The 27,889-nt window shown below is 41.1% G+C and overlaps 1 protein-coding gene and 1 long non-coding RNA gene across 2 annotated transcripts in view; one reads left to right on the forward strand and one right to left on the reverse strand.

Annotated features, from left to right (window-relative positions):
* LOC105745354 (uncharacterized) lies at positions 1 to 27,514 on the reverse strand. Its single transcript, XR_001118067.4, has 4 exons — positions 27,423 to 27,514; positions 3,532 to 3,652; positions 2,665 to 2,766; positions 1 to 2,580 (listed from the first exon to the last, which is right to left on the reverse strand). It is a non-coding gene; the product is annotated as an uncharacterized lncRNA (long non-coding RNA).
* The window catches only part of SLC14A2 (solute carrier family 14 member 2), a 237,694-nt gene continuing 211,440 nt past the window's right edge, over positions 1,636 to 27,889 (forward strand). Inside the window, exon 1 of the mRNA XM_023586396.2 lies at positions 1,636 to 1,720. The gene's annotated coding sequence lies outside the window, so the exon portion shown is untranslated. The remainder of the gene's footprint in view (positions 1,721 to 27,889) is intronic.

Here is a 27,889-nt window from a genome sequence, read left to right on the forward strand (position 1 = left end):
TAATTTAAAAATTTGACTTTATTGACAACCTTTTGCATGACTAAAATGTACTAAGATTTTCAAAATAGCTCATTGTTACATTGACTTCAACTAGTATTGTCGTTTTCCCTCTCAAAGTTCTTGGGGAACACAAGGATCATCATACTTGCAAAACTACAGTGCTCACTGAAAGATAAAAATAACAATTTGGGGGGTGGCTGAATTCATCTGATTTCTAAACAATTGGCACTTAGACTAAATGGTTTAATGTCAAATTATCTAGTAGTTTTCAAAATTCAACCTTAGTATCCATGCCTAAGTTTTGGGGTTTGGCTTTGGTTTTGGTTTCTCACTAGTTTGCATAGAGATACAGCTCAGGACAGAGTGGTTGAAATTAACCGAAAAATATGCTTGAGAAACATAAACCCTTTGGTGTGGTCTAGAAGTCACTCCAAAATACAGCCAACAGTAGTGTAAATGTGTCCAAACTCTATTAAAAAGCAATTGGGAAAGAGCATATAAAAAGCCTTGAGAGACACATACTCTTTGGAATTCCACTTTAAGAAATGTATCCTTAGGAGAGAATGAAGGATGTTTGCCAATATTTAAGCAACAATGATATTCATTACAGTCCCATTTATAACAGCAAAGCAAATAAAATATAATAGCCAAAATGTGCAGCAATAAAGAATTGAGTAAATTATGGTACAACCTTACACTGGAATATTAAACAGCTATTAAAAATTATATGGTTTGTATTTGTTTCCCCCAAACTTAGCAGCTTAAAATAATAGACATGTATGACCTCACACTTTTTTGTGGGTCGAGAACCTAAGCATAGATTAATGGGTTCCTGTGGCTCAGGGTCTCTCACAAGCTGTAGTCAATGTGCTGCAGTTAACTCAAGGTTGGGGATACACTTTCAAGCTCACAAATGATTGTCGGCAGAATTCAGTTGCTCACAGGCTGATGGCCCGACGACTTCCTCAGTTCCTTGCCATGTGGGCCTCTCCATAGGTCAATTCACAATATTGGAGCTGATTCCATAAGAGCAAGTGAGGGTAAGCAAGACAGAAATCAGAGTCTTTTTGTGTCCTAATCATGAGAGCGACACCTCATCACTTTTGCTGTTATTCTGTTGGTTAAAAGCAAGTCAGAGGTCCAGCCCACACTCAAGGAGAGAAGATTATACCATAGGGGGACAGAGGATCATTGGCAAACATCTTCAAGCTGTCTAACACTCAATTGAAGTTTATGTATTGGCAAAAGATGTTCATAAAATCATATTCAGTGCACAAAGCAGGTTACAAAACAGTATGTACAGTATGATTCTAATCCCAGTTTTGTAAAATATAAACAATAGATTTACATATATATACACACACACACAAACACATACATATACAAACATATATGCAAATATTCATTAAACAATCTGTAAGTGCTCTATGGGGTAATAGTGGTTATATCTGGATGATGGAATGACAAATGATGTTTATGCTGTTTCCTAACCTGTATTTTCTATTTTTTTTCAAAAAGGAACATATGTTGTTTGCAATTTTTAAAAGAGTAGCAGCTATTAAATAAGAAGAAAAGTAACTTAAACCCTCTAAAGTTCTTGATTCTGACCTCCACTGTCTATCTCTACAGGGCTGTTTCTTTCTTACTCTTTGAAGTCAACTAAATAGAAGTTCACAAGACCCTCTCTATAACTTTTGGTACCAGTGTGATCAAGGAAACTGTGAGTATGAGTATGTTCTAGAATTTGTCATTGTCTGTGTCCTCTAAAATAGTTTTTAAACCGATAATGCAACCATGGAAAATGAAAATTATTTTTCCCTTCTGGGGTTGCTAGGACTTGTGAGAACTGCAATTGCCCTAAGAGAGTTGGGTCCTATGAAGATCTTGAGTCAGTGTCTCCCCAGCTCAACTCTAGTTACTTCCAAACACCAGCTGACCTAGCTTGGTCGTGTGATCATCTTCTCTGTAAAATTCCAAAGGGGTAGCCTCTATTTATATATATATATAAATAGATGAACCAATCTGACAACACTGAACATATTTTCAATTTTCAAAAATGAGAAGGGATAGGTGAGATAGAGAAGATAACACCATTAATAATCTCCATACTTGATTAGTTTTCTGGATTCACTAGTTTTCTGAGTTGGAATGCTGCAAGTGCAGGGTTGGAATGAGTTCTCTAGCAATGTAAATGTTAAACTAAGGCCTCTTACTGATGAAAATACTGTTTTGCCAAACAGATTTATTGGTTGTTTGACAAGTAGACCAGCACAAAGAAAGTGCTCAGGATGGGTAAGACGGCATTATTGGGGAAGGAAAGCAATGGTTTCCATGAGGGCAGGGAATTAGGACCAGTTCTGAAATACCTGTGGATCTGTTTTGATTGGGCTCTATAGTACAATCGTTGTTGTCACAGGTAGTACCCATAACTCAGTGGTTTAACACAGTAGGTCATTTCCTTCTCATATATTGTCTGAATGAGTGTTTGTCAAAGTGGTGATCCAGGAATCCAGGTGTCTCCAATCCTGTAGCTTCACCGTCTTCTAAGGTGATGTTCTCTGCTGGATCCTCTGCATCTAGCTGTTTGAAGGAAGAGAAAGTGAAGTTGGTGCACCTACTTCCTACCCACCTTAGCCCAGAATTGACACATATCACTTTACTTACATTCCATTGTGAGAACTGGTCACATGGCCTCTCCTTGATATAGGAGGATTTGAGGTAGTCCCTGGTTGGGACTCTGTGGTAGTGGAACCCACCCTATAGACTCTGCCAGGAAAAATCAGTGTTAGAAAGCTCTTGCTGAGGAAATTCCTAGTGGGCCTCAGATGTCAATCTCAGAGCTGTTATTGCTTGGGTTCTGAGAGACTTTTTGAATGACGTATCATATAAAGAAATATTCCTTATATATTATGGACTATATATCTGCTTTTTCATGGTTAAGGCAGCAAGCCACTAGTCACAAGTTTCCAAGGATTCAAAGTTGTTCTCCACAGGATATGCCATTTGTGCCTGTTAAGTCAACAGAAGCCCCTGAGATCTCAAGATATTAGCTTTCAAATCACCTCCACTCTCTTTAAGCCTTAATTTAAACTTCTTAGAATTGTTGTGAAACCCCAAGGAGATAATGCAAGAAAGGGCACAGCACACATTATCTCAGAACATGGGTGGATTCTCCAGCAAGCACCCACATACAATAAAGAATCACAGCATTACCTACCAGCCCTGCAACAATTGCCAATTCTTCTAATATCATTGTTACCCTTATACTACCATTATGATTATTAGCACTACTGCCAAGAACAAAACCATAATATCTCTACATGGTGTGTCAGGCTTTCTGATAGAAAGAAGACTTACTCTTATACTCATTTCCTAGATGAGAAATAATGACCAAGGTCATAGTCTAGCCCAGTTGGAGTCACCATCTGACTCTCAATCCCAGGTTTTTTAAGTCTAAATTATATTATTACACCAACTGTAAAATGGGATCTTATCAAAACAAATGGAATCTTGGAAGAGACCTAATCTCACCCTTTCATGACACAGATGAGTTAGAGTTGCCTGTGAAGATTTTTCCTTTTTATGCCCCTACATGCCCCTAGCCTCAGGTTGTCTTGTTTCCATCGAGGTTGGTTGGTCAGTCCAACTGCACCTGGGGAGAAGGTGTTGGCATTAGTGACATCATTTTACAGAGGTCATAATATAGAGGGCTCACAGAGATTGTCCCAAGGAGGCTGAGTGAGCCCCAAGAGGAAGGAAAGGAAGTATCCTGAACACTGGCCAGCATAACAAACCTTATGGTTTTCTTTCTCATCTATTCAACTCTTTGGCCTTTTCCCAGCTAATTTTAGTGAATAACTCTTTAATGACTTCCTTTCTCTTGAGAGAGAAAAAAAAAAACCTGTTTTCTGTAGTCCTCAGTTTGCCATGTAAATTCTTTGGAGACAGTGTTTGAACCTGCACTGGTGACTTTGACTGTCAGGAGCAAGGACATAGACCTCTTGGAGACCAGCCCCTAAGCCCCAATCCTGTTGCCTACTGCAGGGTCATTTACACTGTGAGGGCCATGTTTTCTTCATCTGTCAAAAATTTGGATGATGCTCACTATCCCTATATCCTCAAGTTTCTTATGGAAACATTAAGAACTTGGAACTCGAACAAGTGCATAGATAGAAAGTGCTTTGAAAAGCATAAAGTGTTAGATAAATGTAGCAGAGAATCATCATTATCATTGTGCTATTGCCATTACTATTTTGTGGTCAGCTCAGCTTTTCTTAACACAAAGCAGTTAATGAAGTGGCAACTGTGTTGGTTTCCCACTAGGAGGGTGAAGGAGCCAAATGAAACTCTATTTTTATCTCATTTTGGTGTCCTGTTTTTTCCCACAATAGCTGTATCTAGTGGGTTTATAAGTAATTTAATTAAAGTACCATGTTTTTATACTTGTTCCTGACAAAATTCAAGCAAAGGATATTTTTTTTTAAATCCTAAAAATGATGGATTTTCCTAGAGACCAAATTAACACTCACCAACAGCCAGAGCACTGCTACTTTTGTAGTCCCAACACTAAGATGAGCTCCTGGAAATTGTACCTAATAATTTTTATCATAACCCCCCAAAATTGAAAAAAAAAAATTTTACTTGCAAGTCTGTTAGTAAAGAGAAAAATGATAAAACTGATTAGTCATCAGGCTTTGGTTCATAATTTGGTCACCAGATGGAATCTGAAATGCATTTTTTTCCTTTGACCAAAAGGATTACACAAATAAGAAATGTAGAAATTGAAATAAAGACAGGCAGGAATTGTCAGACAAAGATCTTGGTGTGTGGAAGTGCCATTGCTTCCTATAGCATCTCAGATAGGCTTGCCTTAGCATATCACTAAAGAGACAAGCAAGAGCCTTCCTCAGTAGAAGGGAAAAATGAATGTCATCAAGTGGAAAATCTAGCCAGTTAGTATGATAAAATGTCAAGTTGGAAGTGTCTTTGAAAGAATATACCCCCTTTTGGCCATTTTATAGATGAGGTAATTGAGGCCCAGCAGGTGAATTGCATGTCCGAGGTCATACAAAAGAGCATGTAGAATGAGGACTCCTAAAGGGTATGTATTAATTTCCAATTGCTGATTTAATAAATTACGCCAAACTTGGTGGCTTAAAATACCACAAGTTTATTATCTTATAGCAGAGATCTGACATGGGTCTCATTAGGTTAAAATCAAGGTGTCATGTGGAGGCTCTGGGGAGAATCCATTTTCTTGTCCTTTCCAGTTTGTAGTGGCTGCTCACATTCCTTGGCTTGTGGCCCCCTTCCTCAATCTTCAAACACAGCAACATCACAACTATCTGGCCCTTCCTTCATCATCACATCTCTCTCTCTCCGTTCACAGCTAGGAAATGTTCTCTGATTTTAAGAACACAAGTGATTTGATTGTATCTACTTGGATGCTCAGGATAATCCAATGTCTATAACTTTAGTCGTATCTGCAAAGTTCCTTTTGCCATATAAGGTAATACAGTCACAGGTTCCAAGAATTAGGGCATGGACTTCATGGGGAGGGGAGGCTTTATTCTGCCTACCATAAGGAGGATGGATTTACAGCTAAAGAAGAGTATGAGTCAATATAGAGTTGGTTGGTTGGTTGAACAAGAAGCTATCCGTGGGCTCCTATTGCAGGTTGGGTTCCCCAAGAACAGACTCTGAAATAACTGCTCTCAGGATCAATCCCTGCAGGAGAAGGGAATGATTCAGGCAAGGGCAGAGGGAAGAGCTGGGCTGTGAGGCCATCACAAGACCCCTGGCCTTATTGGGAACCCTAGAATGGGTGGCCTTTCAGAATTGTTATGAGGGGTTGGACCTTTAAACCCTCTTCCCTCTGATTCCTAGGTACACATCATGCAATCACAGATGTGGATTGCTCTGAGAAGGTGTGTGACCATGGGCCAGTCAGCTTTCTTCTGCCTAGGATGCCTCGTAGTATCTAGGGGAATGTGTCCTTCATTCATGAAGGGCCAACTGAGAAGGAAATCACTACTCTTCCTAAGCACAAGGCTACATGTGAAAAAAATGTTTAAAGAGATCTGTGGTATTCTTGGAGGGAAACCTGATTTATAGGTCTCATAAAGTGGTTCTAGTCTCAGAATCTAGGATTCGGAAAGGAAGAGTCATGTGTTAAATCTGCAGCATAAGGTTAGGCAAGATAGGGCCTTCAGGTTGTATGGACATGAAAGCAGTAACAGGCAGGGATCAATAAAGATGCAAGAATAAGATAGGATGGACCCTAGAGGAAAGGACAGGCAGGTCATGAGTTCAGAGGACTAGCATCTAAACCCAGGTCAGAAATCCAGGGCATTGCCCAAATCTCAACAGAGAAGTGGCCAATAGCAAAGGCGGAAGGCAGGAGTGGGTGTGCTGGATATTGGCTTAGAAAAATTCCAGCAACTTCTAACTGGTGTTCAAAAGAGTCAAATCCAGGAACAACCACGGAGATAATTGTGAAGAACAGGTAAGAAACCTTTTTTCAATAGAATTGAAAAAGAGGCAAGAAACTAATGTTTACTTTGCTAAGCTGCCAAAATGCAATATGCCAAAAATGGGTTGGCTTTTACAATGGGGATTTATAAGGTTACAAGTTTAAAATTTCAAGGCTAAGAAAAATATCTAAGTCAAGGTATCATCAGGTGGTACTTTCTTTTCAAAGACTGGCTGCCTTCCAGCAGTCCTGGACTTCTCTCTCACATGGCAAGGCACATGGTGGCATCTGCTGGTGTCTCCTTTCTTCTCTGGGTTTCATTGCTATCAGCTTCTGGCTTCCTCTGGCTTTCTCTCTATCCTCATGTGTCTCTCTCTCAGCTTCTGTGACTTTTTTCTCAGCTCATTTTTATTTTCTTTCTCTATGTATTCATCCCTTGTCTAAAGGACTTTAGTAAGAGGATTAAGGTCCACCCTGGGCCATGCCCTACAGAAGTAACCTAATCAAAAAGCCCTTAACTGAAGTAACCTAATCAAAAGTTTCCACCTACAATAAGTTTACACCCACAGGAATGGATTAACTTTAAGAACATAATTTTGGGGGATCCATAAAAGCCTCAAACTACCACACCTAATTATCAGGGAAAAGGATATTCTACACTAGACTAAATAGGTAGGCTGCAATCACATGCTCTCTGGTCTATGCTGTCATTTGGGCCAAGCCCTAGATTGTTTCCAGCACAGGAGCAAGAGCTGCCCCAGTCACCCGAGTCACAAAAGTTAAAGAGATGTGGGTACACCTTCATGGGCTCATGTTAATGTTCATTTTAACTGAATGTTATCTGCACTTAAGCAAGGGGGTACAAAGACTGACCTGTTCCCACTACTGAACCCTGAAGGCTGTTCCTCCCTAGGGTCAGTGCTCAGTCCAACACCTGTAGAAGGATTGCTCTACCTGTTTGTCCCAACAGACAACATGGACTCCCCAACCACTGCAACTTCTCCACATAACTAGGCTGTGAAATCTAAAGAAACTGGTATTTAGAAAAGGGACTTCTGCACTTTCTAAAAGAAAGTCTGTAGACATTGCTCTAGGTCAACCATACTTTTAGACAGAATGTATATAATTCCCCTATATCTTGATTAAAGTGGTGAACGTTAAGCACTTCAACACAGTCAAACCTCATTGCCCCCCTATAAGTCATTTTTACATGTAAATGTCAACAAGAACCATAATGATGCTTTGTGATTCTGATAGTGCTTCGCATTTTACCAAGTATTTTTACCTACATTATTTCTTTGAATTTCACACCACTAGCAAGGGAGAGAATTACTATGCTTCTTGTAGAGATGAAAAAATTGGGTTTCAAAAAGTTGATATGACTTACCTAAGTCACACAGGGCTTGAAATTGGACCCAGGCCTCACAAATCCAAGCTACCTCTAATAGATTATCATGATGAGTCTAGCTCTGACAGATGACCTTTGTATCTTGAACTTTGGGAAAAAGGAGAGTCAAGAAGTTTAGAGAAAGCAGAAAGCTGAGGAGCAATTTTTCTTAATTTCTTATTTTGTTTCAGAACACTCCCAAGAGTATAGTTTTAACTTGTATTTATGGTGTTTTTAACTTTTAAAAGCATTCTTACATGCTTATCTCATTTGTCCAGTTCATCATCCTGTGAGGTAGACAGAGCAGATCTGACAGATGAGGAATCTGAAACTCAGAGGAGAGAGGTGACATGCCACAAAATACATAGATGGTCTTTTGGTGCCTGAGCTGGGTCTGGAGGCTGGGTCTTTGAGGACAGCAGCCTTTGGAATATGGATGGTAGAGAAATATCTGCCAAGAGAGGTAGGAAGGAAGCATTTCATTAAAATTCATGTGAAACTAATAACAGTCAAGAATAGCCAAAATATTTTTGAGAAAGAATAAAAAGAAGGGAAACTTAGGTCACTAGACACCAAACACATGATAAAACAATTTGATAGTGGTGTATGGATAAAGGAACCAATAAAGTAGAAAGTTCAGGAAACACTAAAGCATTTTTAGACATTTGGTACATGTCAATGGTAATTACAAATAAGTAGGCAAAGGATGGATTGTTTGACACTTGATGTTATGATAATTGGCTCTCCTTATTGGAAAATTAACATTTCATAGCATGCACAAATAAATTATAAATGGATTAATGGCTAAATGTTAAACAAAACAAAACAAACACAAAACACCACAATTAAACTATTAGAAAAAATTTCAGGAAAAAATTTATAATATCTGATCAGGGAAAGGATTTCTTATGATCCAAAAAGATCACAAAAGGAAAGGATTAATAAATTTGATTACATTAAAATTTAGAACTCCTATATGACCAAACACACAATGAACAAACCTAAAAGGCAAATAAGAGATTTGGAGAGGGCCTTTATGTGCATTTGCCCAACAAAGGATTAATAGTCAAAATATGTGAGGAAAAACTATAATAAGTAAAAAGCAAAGAGGCTGTAGCAGTTTGATATTATTGATGAATTCCAAAAAGAAATATTGTCTTATGCTTGCAAACTGCCCTTTTCCTCTGAGCATATTAGAGTATATTGGATTCAGAGGTTTTACTTTTATTTAATTAAATAATGTTTAAGGCTTTGATTGGGCCATGTTAGTAGGGTATTGAGTCCCTGCCCCTTGGTGGGAGGGGACTCACAGAGAAAAGACATGGCAAAGGACAGAGTTGGGAGTTTTGAGCTGGAGCCAAGGAAGTGAACACACAGGAGAAGAACCCAGAGGAATAGAGACAGTTCCTTAAACACAGCAGAAGCCCCAGGGTGAGAGACAGAGCCCTCCAACTGAGTCTACAGCTGGCCTTGTGGAGAGAGCACAGCAACTGAGCCCAGAGAGAAACAGAGACCTGGGAAGAGAGGTACCCAAGAAGCCTGAGCTCTTGACAGACATCAGCGGCCATCTTGCCCCAACATGTGGCAATAGACTTTGGTGAAGGAAGTAACTTATGCTTTATGGCCTGGTAACTGTAAGCTTCTGCCCCAAATAAATACCCTTTATAAAAGCCAACAGATTTCTGGTATTTTGTACCAGCACCCCTTTGGCTGACTAATACAAAGGCCAATAGGAAAACAGGCAAAATATGAAAAAAGGAAATTCACAGAAATGGAAATCAAAATGGCCAAAAAATATATGAAAAGATGCCCTGCCTCATTAATATTCAGGGAGATGTCAACTACAGCAAAGAGATTCCAAGTCACACCGATCAATTGTCAAAAATTAAAAAGTTCAACAATGCCAGGATATCATGGGAAATGAACACTGTCATTCTGGAGGGAGTCAAAATTGTTATAAACCACTCAGAGAACAATTTGGAAATATCTAGCAAAAATGAAGATATGCATGCTCTATGGCAACAAGCTTATGTCTAGATATAGACCCTATAAAAACTCTTATATATGAGTGTAGTATGATACATAAAATTATGTTTATTATTGCACTGTTTGCAATACTGAAAACTTGGAAGCAATTTAAATGCTCATCAATATACAGTCACTGCAGTGACCCTCAGTGAGCTATCCAAAAGATGATTCTGGAAAACCCAAGGTTGAAGATAAAAATCAAATCACATTAATATGCCATTTATACTCATGTTTAAAACACACAGAACAATATTATTTATTTATTATGGATTCATAGATATATATATATGTTTAAAAAAATCATAGAAAAGTTTCCATACATGTTTAAGAGAACGGCTTCTCAGAGGAAGGAAAAAGAGAATAGGCTCAAGGAAAATACAAAGAGGATTCATTGTATCTATAATATTTTATTTCTTTAATTTTTAAAAATCTAAAATTCAATAAAATGTTAACATTATAGTATTCTGGGCAGTAGATATTGAGTGTTTGATAGTAAACAATTCAGAGAAAAAGAAAAAAGAAAAGAGAAAGGAAAAGTCAACCACTAGCATCCTGTTTCCTCTAGTGGAAAGGAGAAGATGGTAGAGACTATGACAGCTTTGTAAATCATTTTGGCTTTGGATTTATGCTCATGCACACTCACCAAGACAGTTTCACACACGGGGGCAGGGAGGCCGTGGCAGGAGCAATGCCAAGCAAGATAGCCGAGGAGCACAGGGGGCTCAGGCCAGCCCCAGCTCTGGGTGTCAAAAACAACATTCTGTGGCTAGGAGAGGGCTCAAAAATAACAATGGCTTAAATATGATAGCAGTCTATTTCTCCCAACTAAAAAGAAGTCCAGAGATAGGCAGCTGCATGATGGCCCCAGGACTCAGGCTTTTCCTGACTTTCTGTTCTGACACCCTCAGTTACATGGATTCCATCTCCAAGGCCACTTCATGATCTGAGATGGCTGCTGCAGCTCCAAGCAGGAAGAAGTGAGACTGGGAAAGGCAAAACTGGCTCCTGAGAGCTGTTTGTATCCCTCTAAAAATTCCTTCCTAGAAGTCTTCAACTTCTGTGGCATTTCATTGCCCATCCTTGGCTCTTCCATATTCCCCACTTTCAGAAAAGTCTAGGGAATGTTCTCTTTATGCCAGGAAGGAATGTGCCCACCTACAGAGTTGACGTTCTGTTGCTAGAGAACAGGGGAGGATGGATATTCAGTCAACATCTAGTAGTAATTCATTGTGTGCCCATGGACCTGAGCTTGCCTCCTCTGAAGATTGCTTTCCCATCTGTACGAGAAAGAGGATGGACTAGGTAATGTGTTTCCTCATTGGTGCCAATCATCTTTGCTGTTAATTGTGTTACTCTGGTTGCACTTCTTGTTGTGACGATTATACTTGAAGCCCTTATCTGGCCGTTTGCCTTTGATCACACATGGATAGTTCTGAGTTGGGCTTTTAACCTGTTTCTCTCTCCATAATTATGGTTCACACTTTCCTCTCTTTTGGAATTGCAATTTCTAGTTTCATCAAGTGCTAGAAATACCCAGATTTTAACTTTCCTACTCACCTCTTCTAAGAAACCCTCCCTATCTTGTGGTAGCCTCCTCTGAGACCACGTCACACCATTTCTATTGTCAATAGCATCTTTCATTCAGAAAGGACTTTAGACTATATGGCCCTATGGTTTGCAACTTTCTTTTCAGAGCTCTTTCTTCAAGTGGATATTTATGTGAAGCCCCAAGATAATGAATAAAATGCTGAGATGGGGCAGGGTAGAGGAGTCCTGAGTCTTCTCCGATAATAGTCTAAAATGAGAATATCTTGTCCTCATTTTATAAATGAAGACATGTTGCCCAAAGACGGAATTGAATTGTCCATGGTCATACAGCTCTTTATAACAAAAACAATAATAACAGTATTAGCTAACACTATGCCAAGCACTAGTCTGACTGCTTTAAATATATTAACTTCATTAAACCTCTGTCATAGCCCAAAGTCATGCAACTGGTCAAGGCAGAGTCAGAGTTCAGAGATTTGAACTAGGCATCCTGCTCCAGAGACTATGCTTAGAACCAATATGCTGTAAGTGGTTAAAACAGAGCCTGAATAAGAATTCTAGTCTTCTGACTCCTAGTCCAAACTTCTCTTCTCTGAATTGCTTTACACTTGTTCCTTAGTATTGATTCTGGGCATTTCTCCTGAGCTTTAAGTTCCTCTATGCCTTGCATTTATTTGTTCCCTGCACACATTTGTAATTTGATGATGGCTTTTGGATAAAATACATGAGCTCAGTGAACAAAGACAACTAGTCTTTAATAGAATTTGACTTGGTCCAATAAAGCCACTGCCTATGAAATAAGCAGAAACATTAAGCCCCATCCTTGACCACCTGAATAGAAAGTGCTGTTCCCACCAAATCACATCTGCTGAGAGGAAAGGCAAACAACTTGGACAAATGTTCTGTGCACTCTCATCTTTAAGTCAAGCCCTGCAAGGGCAGAAAATAGGGGTACTCTGTTAGTGTCCTGCACTTCTTTCTCTAGAGGGGTGGTATTGAGAAGGACCGTCCACAGGCCAGAAGAAAAGAGCAGCATTGCTACTTGTAAAGAGTCTTCCATGTCCACTCTTCCATCTAGGCAGCTGAAATCAGCAGGATGAATCACATACTCACCAAAATGGTGCCACTGTATATTCAGGCTTTTCAAGTTCACCTCTGTTTGGCTAGCCTTTCTTATGTCCTAAGTCATTAATCACCCTTCCAAAGAACAAACTACTCCCTGTTCCTCTCAGTTATCAACACCTTCTACCCACTTGACCAAGCCAAAACACGGAGGTCATCTTTGACTCCTCTTTCTCCTTCACCATCATCATTGAAACAGTTACTGTGTCCTCTTGTTTCTATTTTCTTCACATCTCTCCAGTCTGCCCACTTCTCTCCTTTGGTTTAAGCTCTAATTTGTTTCCAAACTTAACAACCTCCAACCCATTCTTGGCATAACAGAGCCAGGGCTTTCTAAAACAAAATTGGATCATGTCACACAACCCTTCTCCCTAACAGTTCCCTATGCGCTTTGGGATAAGGTCAAAACTTTTAAAATAGAAGACCATGTCCTTCGATATCTGGTCACTTCTTCCCCCAACCTCATCTTTCATCGTTCATAGCCATGCTAAGATCCTGGATCTTATGGGATTCCTACATTATGGACCTTTGCATGTGCTAATTTCTCTGTCAAATGCCCTTCCTATCCCCACTTCTCAATCAATCTTTGTCAAATGCATGAATGAGTTTGGGTGTAGGGGGAAAAGGAAGAAAGGAAAGACAGAGGAAGAAGGATAAAAGTGATTTTAAAAGGGCGGACAGAGGGAGAGAGCAGAGCATGTGAAAGGAGGAAGAAAGTTTAGTCTAAGTGGGAAAAACTGAAAAGAAAAAAAAATTGCAAAGGCAGAGGCTTAAAGGCATTGCTACTAAGACCCTTGTGGCATATTTCTTTTCTTAAAAAAACAACAACATTTTTTATTAGAGCATCTGTGGGTTTACCGAAAAATCATGCAGAAAGTACAGAATTCCCATATACATCTCACAAACACACACAGTTTTCTCTATTATTATTATTTTGCATTTTTATGTATCTTTGTTACAATTGATGATACAATATTATTATATTATTAACTATAGTCCACAGTTTACATTAGGGCTCATGCTTTATATTTTACAGTTCTCTGGGTGTTTGTTGTTTCTTTTTATTCTGGTAGCAAATAAACAACCTAAAAATTCCCATTTTAGCCACTTTCAAGTATACAATTCTACATTATTCATTGTATTCACAATGCTGTGCTACCATCACCAATTCTTCTGTTTTAAACTAAATTATGGTGCACAAATTTCACTTGACTGATCCCCAGTTACCACTGTAGAGCTCAAAATGCCACATGCCACCTGATGGTCCTACAGAACAGGTGAGGAATGGAAGCCTTGAGGACAGGAGAAAGGAGTCATGATGAAAGACAAGAAGGAGTCTTGCCTCCAATCTTGGGATTACAGTCAATTCACACTTCAGCTGGAACAGAGACTACCAAGCCATCTTACTAAAGTGGGTCATTTCCACTGTTGTGTGTCAGCCCCACTTCCCTTATCCTCTCCATGATACCCTAGGAAAGACATTTGCATTAGTAATCTAGGTCCATTTCTTGAGTGAGTTGGATCACTTTTGTATGGCAATTCAAAAGAGATACAAATTGGGGAGTGGATGTGTCTTAAGTGACTTTCCAGATGGGAGGTCCCAGGTTGGGTTCCTCGTCCCTCCTAAAAACAAAATAACAACAACAAAACAGCAAGCAAACAAATGCAAAAACCAATTCAGGGGAACCGATGTGTCTCAGGGGTTGCGTGCCAGCTTCCCACATAATACGAGGTCCCAGGTTTAATCCCCAGCCCCTGTACCTCAGAAAAAACAGATGCCAATCAACTTATGACTGAACTAGTAGAATAATTAACATCTGCAATGTTGAAGGCCAGAGGAAATACTGGAAAGGATATGCAATGCCTACTATGTGAAACCAAATGTCCATTGCTGTACCAGATCTTTAATCTTAAAGGCCACCTGAAAGCATTTTGGCAACTCATGAGCCCAGGAAAGGTCCATGTGGCAACACCAGTTTCCTGAGGAGCAGTGTTTCATGCCCATTAATATGATGGTCAGTTTTAAAGCCAGAGAGTTGAAATGAGAATGTAGAGTGAACAGAGCCATTCTCATCCCCAAGGGGCAACCTGATCTTTGATAGTAGCAGAAATGGGAACAGACCATATTTTACCACATCTGCTTTGATTCAGTGCTCAAAAACCTTCTGTAAGAGAAGAGCTATCATCCCTGTTATACAAAAGGGTCTGAAACACAGAAAAGTTGTGACATTTACAAGGTCACAAAGTAAGTCAGTGACAAGCAAGAATGTAAACCCTGACTGAATATCAACAAAGCCTACATCTTCAACTTCACTCCCCTTCCTTCCAAAATCAGAAGAATTTCTCTGTTTCAATGGAATTTAGGAGTTATCGCATTTTATGAGAAAAGAAGTGAGGTACATGGTGGTTAGAAACCCTCAGATCACAGAGGTGGGTATTGAACCTGGACTTCTTGGCTTCCAGCTCATTTCTTTCTTCACTACACCTCACTGTTTCCTCAACTCTAGCGAGCATTTACCTGATAGCCACATTCATTCAGTAATTTGTTTAACAGATATGCACTAAGTCCCTATCAGGGACAGGGCACTGAGTCAGTGTGGAGCTTGTATTCAACTGAAGAGACAAACCATAAATGGGGACATAAATAATCTGACAAGTGGAGGGTGATATTCCTTCAAGGAATGATGAAATAGGATACAGAGCTCAGGAAGGGAGGCCCAAGAAGGGAAAATACATTTTAAAAAGATGGTCAGAGAAGGCCACCTCTGTTGACCTGGCCTTGAGGTTCCCCAAGTAAATCCATCCCCACTTTAATCTACCCCTTCCTCAAACTTGCAGTATTCCCCTAAGCTGACAATTAGCATGTTAGACACACAGAACAGCAAAGAGTTCACCAAAGAAGGGAAGATTCAAAGTTAAACGTCAGCACTGCCCTGGTGATGCCATGGGACAGGCCTCCAAGTAAGATGGGGTGGCCGCCAGTTAGCTTGGGGAACGGAAAGGACTTTTTGGTGGCAGACCTGTCTCCCAAGAAGATGGCCCAAGAAGTGACTTCTGACTTAGCTGTCCTCACAATATGGTTTAAAGTTAGCCTTCAAAAGCCTTCTGAACATCTTTTAGAAAGGGAAGTTGAAGGTGAAGATAATACTTGGAGAACTTTAGGCAGGGGAGGGAGAAGTCTTTCAGATGTGCTTCAGAATCTCATTGAAAATGTTTCCTTCATAGATGTAGCAGGTTATGTTCCTGGGAAAGGCAATAAAAGAAATAAGAAGACTGATTGTACCTTAGAAATAATATGGAAGCCCATTCCTGACCAATGTCCAGGAAAAAAGCTTTCCGCAAAGATTGCCCAATGTAATCTCTCTTAGAACTCTAAGTGATATATCTATACTCAGTGTAGTGCAAATTTTCTAAAAGGTTTAACAATCAAATAAATCAACAACAAAGAAAACAGTTGCCCAAATACATTTCTGTATTTTACTACTGAAATGAACCCCAGGGGATTTCTGTGAAGGTGGGAGAGGCCACAGGACAGCTGGAGAACAACTTGGGCAGGGGCAGGGCCTGCAGCTGGGAAATGGAGAGACTCAGAACAGGCTGGAAGGGCAGCAAGAAGCTGCCAGGCCACCAGAGCCAAGGGGCCTGATGCCTGGAGGTGTAGGAAGCAGCCAGACCGGGTGGCATAACTTGCTGCTTGCTGCAAGTGCCATAAGTCCCACAGCAGATGAAATTGGCAGGAAACGTGAGAGAAGCTCACACTTCCTCTGTATCTTCACCTCTCCCTCTCACCAACACTCCTGCTTCAGGAGAATCTCAAATCTATTCTAAAGTTAGCCTCCACTCAGCTCTGGATCCATCTTCCTGTCTCCTAATTAGGCTGCTTCTCTCAAACCTGGTTGCTCCCTTTCAATTAGATTCTTCCTCGACAAACACTCCATCTCCCATTTTTAAGGAGAGGAATAAGTAAGACCTTTCCTCGGTCCTGCTTTTCTGCCAAGCTAACATTCCATATCTCCACTTTCCTTAATTGCCAGACTTTTTAGAAAGTGTTTCCACACTTACTGTCTGCTCTCTCTCATTTCTACCTTCCTTCACATCCTGCTCTGGATTCTCTTCTCACCACTCTACAGAAACTTCTCTGGCTGCAGATACACCAGCTTGTCCAAGCCCTTTGCCTTAGCAGGATTTGTTACTGTTTTACCATTGTCTTGGCCCAACATCTTAAAACATTTGCTTCCTTTGGCTTATGTGACCCTGTCTCCCTGGCCTCCTCCAAAACCTCCTCATCACCTTCCCTATCTCAAATGACCCCTCTTCCACCATGTTAGTCCTTCATTCATGGAGAAGACAATAGCATCAATGAGTTCACTGGTTGTTTAGGGGTCCCAGATCTCTTGGCTATACTGATGGAAGTTTTATTGACTAGCCCCAAAATATGGTTTTCATGCATATATTTAGGCACATACATATGTAAAATTATCTCAGAGGAGGCTAAGGGACTCCCTAAGTTAAGAGCCTCTGTCCCAGAAAATAACCCTTTGTGCAAGATGCAATTAGGATATTCCATGTCTGTTCCATGTTGCTTTTAACCACATGTTTGTAGTAAGTCCTTGGCCTCCAGGGATGCTATAATAAACTACCTTATCAAGAGGAGTCAGGAGTCTGGAATTCTCAGTCATTTTACACTTTAAGGGTAGTGGTGTCTCAGGCAAGTCAGATTTTTTAAACCAAAGTTACCTTATCTGCAAAAGTGGCTATTAAAATTTCTTCTCTGCCTATCAGGATAGTTGCAGAACTCAAATGAGATCAGAAATTAAAAACATTCTGCAAGCTGCAAAGCATAACAGAAATGGAGATTAATACTGAAATCATTGCTCGATATCCTGAGGGATGCAGCATGTTGTGGGAGAGCAACCAACATGGGGTCAACATGGGTTTCAGTCCTATCTTAGGTACCATGTGTTGATTCTACTTGGGTCTGTTTTCCAGTTTTTAAACTGGAAGTGATAATAGCTATTCTAGCTACCTCCAAGAGTTAGTGCAAGTCTCAAATGAAATAATGAATGCGGAGGGACTTTTCAACTCAGCAAGACTGAGGCAGCTGCCATTTCTCATCCTCTTCATTGTCCTTCTCCACGTGCATTAATTGAGCTCCGTGAGCCCAACAGAGTGAGGCTGCACTCGCAAGAGTCCCACCGTGCCCAATGATGGAGCATTCCCACAAAATAACTCTAGAGTCGAATTAGACTCCAGTGAGTTAATCATGGATAATGTAATTATAAGAAGCAGCAAATAAATTGATAATAATTAACTACTTATTATTTTTAAAAGGGGGGCATGGAGAGAAATAATATAGTGTGTGAGAAAGATTATCCTTTGTCGAAATAATCACTGCTCCTGGCCACTTGGCCTATATTCAAAAGAGGGAACCCACCCCCTAAAGAGTACTGGTGTCTCTCTGGTGAGCTGAGTTGATATAAAATGCTTTCTGCTATGAAATGCAGACTTTACCCTGATGCATGAGTGTTCATAGCATCTAGTAGGTGTGCCCAGCTTTCTGGCTCCTCAAAAAAGAACATGGCAGCTAGAACCATTGGTCTTTCTTGCTCCCAGCCCCTTTTTCTGTGCTTTTCACATAAGCCAAGATTCTGGGTCAGAAACAGATGCAGACCAATACAACCATAACTTGGTATTCAACTGTTATGAAAGTCATTGAATTTGGTTTATATTTTGACGTGAAAATTTTGTCGTTTGTTTAGTACTCAACATGCAAGCTAGAACTTGTTGGTGTCAGTTGCCTTGTGACTTGCTACCCTTTCCGGCTGAAACGAAGGGTCACGAGTTAGTCATGCAGTAACTCTAGCCCTGTGCACATACCATTGCAGTGTTATTTTAGCTTCTGTGGTCATGTTGTGTATTTTTGCATTTCTTTTCTCATCATGGGTCCTAAGAAAATGAGCAGTAATAGTGCTGAGCAGAAAATTACTTTGCAACACCAGTGAGTAACATAAGTAAATAATAGGTAAATATGAGAGAGGTATTCGCATTACTGATCTTGCTAGGGAATACGGTGTGCCTAGAACAACAGTCCCCACCATCATTAAGAATAAAGAAGTCCCAAGAATGCCCTAATATTACACTTCTTTTTCCTTCTCCTTGCCTTCAGCAACACCCATGGCCACTGTCTCCACATCAATAATATAATTTCTTCCATTGCTAGAGTCACAATATTTTGGGGACTAGGAGCTGTCCTCAATGATATTGTAGGGACAGATGCAGGACACTATATATCCTACCATAACCCACTGAACGGACTGGGAGAGAATGTAAACTACAACATAAGCTATAATCCATTCTGTGTAGAAATGCTCCAAAATGTACTCCTCAAATGCAATGAATGTACCACACTAATGAAAAGTTGTCGATGTGGGAGGAGTGGAGGATGCAGGGAGTGGGGTATATGGGAACCTCTTTTATTTTTTAATGTAACATTTTGTGTGATCAATGTATCTTTAAAAAAAAGATAATAATAAAAACATTTTTAATTAAAAAAAAAAGAATAAAGAAGTGATAAAATAGGCTGATGCTGTGAAAGGAGTTAAAGCAGTAACAAAGTAACAAAGCAGCATTCCCAAACACTCACTGTTGAAAAGCTGTTATTAATTTGGGTAAATGAGAAGCAGTTAGTGGGCAACAGTGTATTGGAAGCCATGATATGTGAAAAAGTGAAAGTGATGCATGCCAATCTTTGAAAAACAAACTGGAACTGAGTGATGAGAGTGTGGAAGATTTTTGTTTTTTGTTTTTTGTTTTACTACATATTGTATGCTTCCGTTCATTTTTTTTTGTATTTTACTTTTTTTTTTTAATGTTACATTCAAAAAATATGAGGTCCCCATATATCCCCCACCCCCCTCACCCCACTCCTCCACCCATAACAACAACCTCCTCCATCATCATGAGACATTCATTATTTGGTGAATACATCTCTGAGCACCGCTGCACTTCATGGTCAGTGGTCCACATCATAGCCCACAATCTCATGGCAGGATAATTTTAAAAAGAGGACTGGCATCCATAGTGACGTGAGGCATCATGAGGCAGCGAGTGCTAATAAAAAGGCTGCTGATGAATTAATCAGTGAATTTCAAGACTACATAGAGGCTGAGGGTTTTATTCCCCATCAAGTTTATAACTGTGATGAGACTGGAGTTTTTTGGAAAAAAAAAAACAAGTAGGACCTACCTCACAAAAGAGGAGAAGGCATTACCAGGCCACAAACCGATGAAGGACAGGCTCACTCTATTGTTATGTGGGAAAGCTAGTGGGAACTTAAAACTCAAGCCTCTATTAGTCTATTACAGTGAAAACCCACGAGTTTTCAAGAAGTGTAACATCATAAAAAGCAAACTCCATGTGACGTGCGGGCAAACAGCAAAACTCGGGTCATGGAGCAATTTTTCACCCAGTGGATAAATGAAGTGTTTTGTCCTTTAGTGAAAAAATATTTGCTGGAGAAAGATTTGCCTCTGAAAACTCTCCTACTTTTGGACAGTGAGCCTGCCCACTCTCCAGGCTTGGAGGATGACTTACTAGAGGAGCTCAGCTTCATCATTGTAAGTTTCCTGCCCCCACCCCCACCCCCACATTACTCTCATCCAGCTCATGCGCCAGCAGGTCATTTCAACTTCAAAAAGTTGTACACCAAGGTGTTTTCCAGAGGTGCTTTGAGATCACCTCTGACACTCAGTTGACCCTCATGGAATTCTGGAAGGAGCATTTCAATATCCTGCACTGCCTTAAGCTTATGGATAAGGCCTGGAAGTCTTTTATAGGACAATGAATTCATCATGGAAGAATTTATGGCCAGAAGCTATGACTCAGAGATACTTTCAAGGGTTTGAGGCTGACCGCAAGCCTGCAGGTACAGAAGGTACAGTTGTGCAAGATATTGTATCTTTGAGGCAATCCATGGGCCTGGATGTCAATGCTGCTGATGTTGAGGAGTTAGTGGAGGAACATCCCAGCACTGAGGAGCTGCAGACACTACAGAAGAAGCAGCAACAAGAGGTGGCTGAAGAGATTTCTTCGGGTGAGGAAGAGATAAAGGAGGATGTCCCCAGTTCCTTAATAAACGAAATGTGTGCAAAATGGGCAGAAGTTCAAAACCTTGTGGAGAAGTACCATCTGGACAAAGCTCTGACAAACAGAAATGTGAATTTATTGAATGACCAAACAATTTCACACTTTCAAGGAATTCTGAAAAGAGGACAGAAGCAGTCTTCACTGGATAAATTTTATTGAAGGTGACAAAGAGTATGTAAGAGCCTGTGGTGCAAGCTGACAAAAGGCAAAAAAGAGAAAGAACACCTGAAGTGCAAGTGCCTGATGTTCTATTGGAGGGGATTCTCCTTCCAAGCAAAACTCCATGTAACCTCTCCTCCTCAACACTCTTCTCCCACCATCCCATTAGGCCATGGACTCTATTCAGTACAGGTAAAGTGAAGTTTTTATTTTATTTAATCTAAGTATTAATTTTTACGATTATTTCTCATGTAAAGTAATGATATATAACCCTATCTTTTTACACATTGCCTTAAAAATGTGAATTGTCTTTAATTTGGGAATGCATTAAATGTATTTACATTATTCCTTATGGGAAAATTTTGTTTGGTACTCAACATTTTTGGTACTTGTGCCTCCCAGAACTAATTAACAATGAGTACCAAGGTCCCACTGTATCAAGATTTGACTGGATCCATTTCTGCCTTTTTACCAGGCTCTCTCTGCTTTCAAAGAGGTGGGTTCCCATAGTTGTATGGGAAGTGAGGAGTCAGCTATTATCTGATGAGAGTAGGTCAGAAAGCTCTCAGAGTCAGATAGTATAGCAAAAGCATTTCCCAACAGTCTCCAGCACCTGTGAGTTATGAAAGTGGCCCTCCATTGCAGAGGTAGGGAGAGATAAGTGTCTTGGGCCCTGTGTGCTGGAGAAAGACACTAAGGAAATGAGAGTGAAGCTAACATTTATTGAGCACTGTTGGGGATTGAATCATATACCCTACAAAAGTCATGTTCAAGTCTTACTTCATTTCCCCATGGGTGCGAACCCTTTATAAACTGGGACTTTGAAGATGCTATTATTAAAGAGGTAAACTCATTTATGAAAAGGATCTCTGAAGATACTATTTGGATTGGATCAAGTTGAATCAGGGTGGGCCCTAATCCTTATTACTGAAGGCCTTATAAAAAGAGGAAATTCAGGTGGAGTCAGTCAGAAGTCAGAAGAAGCCAGAAGACAGAGAAAGCCATAGGAGGATACCATGTGGCAGAGGCAGAGAGGCAAGCCAAGGAACCCCAAGGATTATGGCAAGTCAGTCTCAGAATGCTACAGGTTCCAGAGAAAGCATGGTCTATTGAGACCTTGATTATGGATGTCTAGTCTCCAAAACCATGAGATGACAACATCCTGTTGTTTTAGACAACCCATTGTATAATATTTATCATAGCAGCCCTGGTAAACTAAGAAATACACCTATTCAATAAATGCCAAGAACTTTACCTGCATAATTTCACTCAGTCCACTCAACAGTACCCTCTGGTATGGGTTTATTGTCCCATTTTATTGACAAAGAATGCGAGGCTCAGAAAAGTTAAAATTTACGAAGATTATCAATGATGAACAGACGGTTAAGGAGCTCCAAAGACCATGGTATTTCTTTTCTTGCACACTACCTCACCATAGACATCAGGGGTCATTCCAAGTGCTGCCCATGCCCAAAAGAGACAAAGAGCGACTCTACAGATATATCCTGTGCATGGTCATTAAGGGGTCCATTGCCCTGATAAAGGATCTTTGTTTTTGTGATGCCAAATAATATAGTTGAATAAAAAAGACCCTTGTTTGAGATGTGGGTCTGCCACTTACCAGTTTTGTGAACTTAAATGAATTTCTAAAATAAACTTTATCCCTCTGGAAAATGTGTAAGTTGCTGTATTATTCAAATGCAGTGATATTTGTGAAAACGCTTTGTCCTCTGTCTAGTATTGTGCCACATGGGCAGGCACATAAGGTGGCATTGACTCCATCCACGGAGCTGCAGGTGAAGGGTGTATCCTTGGCAGAGATCTAGAAGAGCAGGAATATGGAGGGACAGGATCCATGGTGGGGATTAGCAGCAGCCCAGGACATGGCAGAGGTCTGATGAGGAGTTACAAGGTCAGAACAGGATGGCAATGACAAGGAACTTCTACAAGGGCTGCTCAATGCCTTCCTAAGATCATAGTGGTCCCCAAATCTTGGGCAGAGCTACATCTACCCCTGTGATGGGTCCAGTGACTTCTGCCCTAGAGAAAGAAGAGTCTAATAGATGTGTCCAGCTTTTGGACTCCTCAAGAAAGAACATGGCTGTTCCAGGGGAGGAAGCTAGCAGGTCCTTATTGTTGGCTAGGGCAGGAATATCATGAGATTTGAACCCCAATTGAGCCTTTCTTCCCGTATCCATGGATATAACACCCTGGTTTTATGGCTCTAGGGAAAAATATAGATAATTAGATAGTAGAGGAAAAGGAATCTATTTTACATGTCATTGGATTTCCTGTAGCCTCAAAGAGCACCGTGCTCGAATAAGTGATCTGTAAAAACAGAAATTTGAGCCATCCTTCCATGAGTTGCCAGAGCTATATTTCCCGTAATGAATTTTAGTGTCAGGCAGAAGACTCTGGAGAGTTTGTTAAATAGGCAGATTCCCAAGTTCTATCACCAGACATTCAGATTCAAACATGGGGGAAGGAAAGAAGCCTTTCATGGAGGGTGAGAACAGAAACGTACCTTTTAACAAACTCCACAGTTATTTACAATGCAATCAATCTTGGGGGAGAAAACTTGAGAAATCCTCTGATAGTCTATTGTTTCACAAACCGTCTTGCACCAACTATTTATAGATATAAATCCCACCCCCACTGCTAGCAAACTATAAGCTCATCAATGGCAAGGTCTGTACCATCTCTTCCTTGTACCTACTTAACCTGGTGGAGCACTTGGTGCACTGTGGGTGCTTGGTTGGACTCAACCAAACTGGAGGCTGAACTGCAAAGGACATCTCACTGCCATGGGAACAGTTTCACATCTCAGATTTGAATTGTTGGAAGGATTATTGTCTCCCATAGATCATAAATGCAGGCAACGGCATTGAATCATGGGATGCCTGAATAATGGAACTGAAAAGTAACCAAATCCATTCTTGAACATTCATAAAAGCAAAGGTGCAACTCTGGATCTCTTCCATCCATCCTTTGGGGTAGTAATGTTATTCTCCAAGAAACATTTCAATAGAAACCATCTTATCAATGTAATGAAGTTTACCTAACAATCATTTTTTGGGAAGAGAGGACTGAGACCTATAAACGTTAACTGGCATGTCCAAGGTGACACCAATAATCAGCAGCAGACCCAGGACTCACACTAGATCTGGATATTCTGGGTGGTGCTTCTTCCAAAAGGCAAGAGTCTGGGAAGGATCAGCTTTTTGGTTTTTTGTTGTCCTTTTTTTTTTTTTTTAAAGAAAAGAATGATGATATAATCCTTCCTTGTCTGAATGCCTCTACTGCTATAGGGAAATTTATCACAAGACGAGGAAGGCATCATTATAATTTCCCTGGGCAGCTCTTTCCAGAAACCTGGGCCATGGAAAGTCTTCCCCCAGAGCCCCTCAGAATTCTAAGGAAACAAAATTAGAGTTAATTAAATGTGTAATTACTGTTGATTGTGGCAAGCATGCTTCTTTTAGATCAGATTTATGATGCAGGGGAATGATAGTGTCCATGACTTATGTACAGTTTTAGTATACTGGGACCCTCGGCTCTCCTGGGATTACTATTTAAAGACAGGTTTTATAGGAATGGGGGATGAGTGCAGTGGATTTCGTAGAACGAGCTCTACCCGGGGACTTTCCACGTTATGCACATTAACCAAAGTGTAATAGCCCTGTGCTCTGCACTTGCTGAATAGTCTTCCCTTTTGCAAAGCCACATCCTCTCCCAGCCAAAGGCTTAGCAAATCCCACTAATCAACTAACCCAATCCTTAATTCTTTTTTGTCCTCTTTCCATTTTCTATTCCTTCTGTTTTGGGTTGTTTGTCACCGTAACCCTCTGGTTTTAATGTTTTTATGACTCTTCAGGCATTTCTTTTTCTCTGCCAAGCTTTATTCTCTGTGAAACATCTTCCTCATAGTTGGTTTTCAAGCCTCTTCTCCATTTTGGCCACTTTCTTGACCACTCTAGTTAGAATGAGAAATTATAGAGGTGGGCAGACCACATAGGTGCTGGATCCCAATGAGAGAGGAGCTGCCCCTTATTCCCTTGCCTACCTGTGCTAATGATTTGAAAAGAAATCTCTCAAATTCCTCACATGCTGATTTGCTGCAGCTTAAGTAGCTTCATGGACTCAGAGTGCTTTTCCCCTGTCTAAGACCTTTCTCTCATGGTGTTCCCTTACCACTGTGAAGTTGGTAAATCTTTTTGCAGGTTCCAGAGCTAAGGATCAAGGATCAAGCCTACTTCCCCAAAGTGAGTCAGTAATAGAGTCCCTTCCAGAACCACAACAACCTGCTTACTGGTCTAATGGTCTTTATTCCTTATTTGTTTCTGATCACACTCTTGCTGTAGCTAAAATGTACTCAGCTTGGCCTATGTGTCCTTGGTAGGGTGGAGGAGAAACAGGAGGAAATCTTTGTTTTCATCTCCTGGAATGTTCCAGTGGTTCCAGCTGTGGCTACAATTCATGACTGCGGGGATTTTTTGCTTGTTTATTTTCTTTTGAAAGATTCTATCTAGATTCCAGCAAACTTTCCAGCAAACAGTACTTTGAGGCAGCTGGGAAAGGGAGGGCTGTTCCTTCCCTGTCATATGTCCTTAAAATAACACAACAGGGGAGGCAAGCCCTCGGGGTCCCCTAGCGGGACCAAGGATAACATAATGAATTGGCTAATCATAAACGATCCACTCCTGAGTTCCAAGCGATATGGTAATGAATTGCCAATGAGCCATTTGCCAGACTGCAGCCATATGGTGAGGGATGGGACCCTGGCACATTGTAGCCATACTGTGGGTTTGTCTGTGTAATTGTTCCCATCCAAGACCTTCCCATCTTCATGGCTGTAATTAGCATCCTGTTTAAGCTTCTGTTGTCAAAACTAATCATTTGTTTGTTTTATGTGGGTAGGTCTTTCTCTGGTCTGGTTAGTAATAGTGACCATTAGGAAATGAAAGTGTGTTTGAGTTTACATAAACGTATTTGAGTTTCCTACCTTGCATTACCCAGTGGGTACCCAGCCCTGGTAGCACTGGTCTGTGGTAGCAACTCAATCCATGAGCTTATTAAAACCAACAAATTATCATCTTTCCCTACAGAAATGCAAATGAGGATTCAGTTCATTAATTTCCTCATTGTTTTTCCTTTCTGTGGACATTACGCTGGTTGGATCTTTAGCTATAAAAATGTGATTTTATTATAATAGTGATGATAATAAAAATAATTAGGAGAAGCAGATTCATTTATCAGAATAAGGCACCCTTTCAAATACACTCTCCCTGTGGGTTTTATGAGACGGTACAATTTTGGAAAGGACAATTGGTTTCTGTTCTGCTCCTCTGCCGTTTCCTTGCTTCTGTCATTGGTTTCCTTAGTAGTTACCCAACTGGGGCTGGAAAGAAAGTTTCGGGGACTGGGAGAAAGTGGGGAAGCTCCTCAGGAAGGAAAGCAAAGGAAATTTGAAAGGAATAATTTTATTAAGGACTTAGGTGTGGCACCAGGTAGGGAGAAGCTCTGGCCATGTGTGCTGTTACCAAAGCCAGTGTGGGGACAGGTAGTCTTAAGCCCCCTCACCACCACCACTGCTAGGAAGGCGTGGGGACTACCGCATGCATCCTTCTGACTGCCTTTGATTATTTATTTTTCCCAGTTAGACATCCTGTTATTCATGGAAACTGATTTTCCTCACATAACAATGTTGAAGAATAAGGGGGCATGGAAGCAGGAGGGAGAGGGGAGAGGCTGGAGCTGATGAAGCCCACAGAGTGGAATCCCTGACAATGCTCCTGGGTCCCTCACTTCCTATAGGGCTCAGTTGGAACAATCACGCTCTCTGTTTCACAACTTTCTGATTTTTCCTGCATCCGCATACCGCACCCCAGAAACAGCCAACGTGTTAATTGCAAGGTCAGGCCAGTGTCTTACGTGGCATCTGGGACATAGTATAATACAAACAGATTTCCATATGCGGTCCCTTGCAGTAGTCCTCGGCCCCCGAGCACCCAGACCACGTGAGAACGCGGCTTCTCAAGAGACACTGACATTTTAATTGGAAGCATCTGTTGCCTTTTATGTTATTTTTGGCCAGGTTTGGTTTATTTGTGCGAGCCGTGTTTGTGTACAGACCCGCCTACACGATTCAGAGGAGGCGGATGCAAAGCTTAGCACTGCCGCCTTTCTCATTTTCTGCCCAAATAACAGACCAGGACGTGTGACAAGGGCTGACTTGCCTTCAGCCGGGTCTGCTGGGATGTAGATTTCTCTCAGCAGAATTGGGGGTGGGGAGAACAGAAAATCACCTTCCTGGGAAAATACATGTTTGGAAGAGAGAGACCCACCTCTTCCCCCTCCCTGCGAAGGAAAGTCCCGAGGGCCTCACAGCGGGAGCCGGGGCTGGAACTGGCCCTCTCCTGGCGCCTGGCCCCGACTGTGTGCCTCTCTCCCAGCTCTGACTCACACACTAGCTGAGGCCACCGTCCTTCAGGCTCCCACGAACCTTGCCCCCACCAGCCTCTGAGACCCTACCTGTCAACTTCTTCTCATTAGAAAACTCACCCTTCTTCTCTCCATTGGCTCATAACCCCAGTCGCCTCCACAGGTATTTTCTACAGTTGGCTAAACTGGCCTGGTCATGTCACAGCAGGACCATCGGTCCAAAGTCCCGTGCTGCTGTGCTTTGCCCTGGGCTAGGGTGACATGGTGTACAGAATTCTAAGCCTGGAATCCAGGGCACCTGACTTCTCCCTCCCACACCCCATCTGTGTCCCCTGGGGGACCACTTGTGCTCCCTGGGGCTGGAAGCCATAGCTGTGCCCTGGAGGCGTTGGGCAGGACGATGTCTGTGGGCCCTTGCAGCTCTAGGATTGTGTATTTTATGTACAAAAGAGAGAGTGTGTCTACAGAGTGCAATGACAGAGCAACCCCGAGCTACGGCCTAGGAGATGCAGACTCTAAACGCATCCTACGCCCGGGGCAGAGGAGTCAGGGCAGGTCCCCCAGAGTAGGGGTCTGTGAAATCAGGG

Source organism: Dasypus novemcinctus, chromosome 16, assembly GCF_030445035.2.
Source record: "Dasypus novemcinctus isolate mDasNov1 chromosome 16, mDasNov1.1.hap2, whole genome shotgun sequence".
NCBI lineage: Eukaryota > Metazoa > Chordata > Mammalia > Cingulata > Dasypodidae > Dasypus > Dasypus novemcinctus.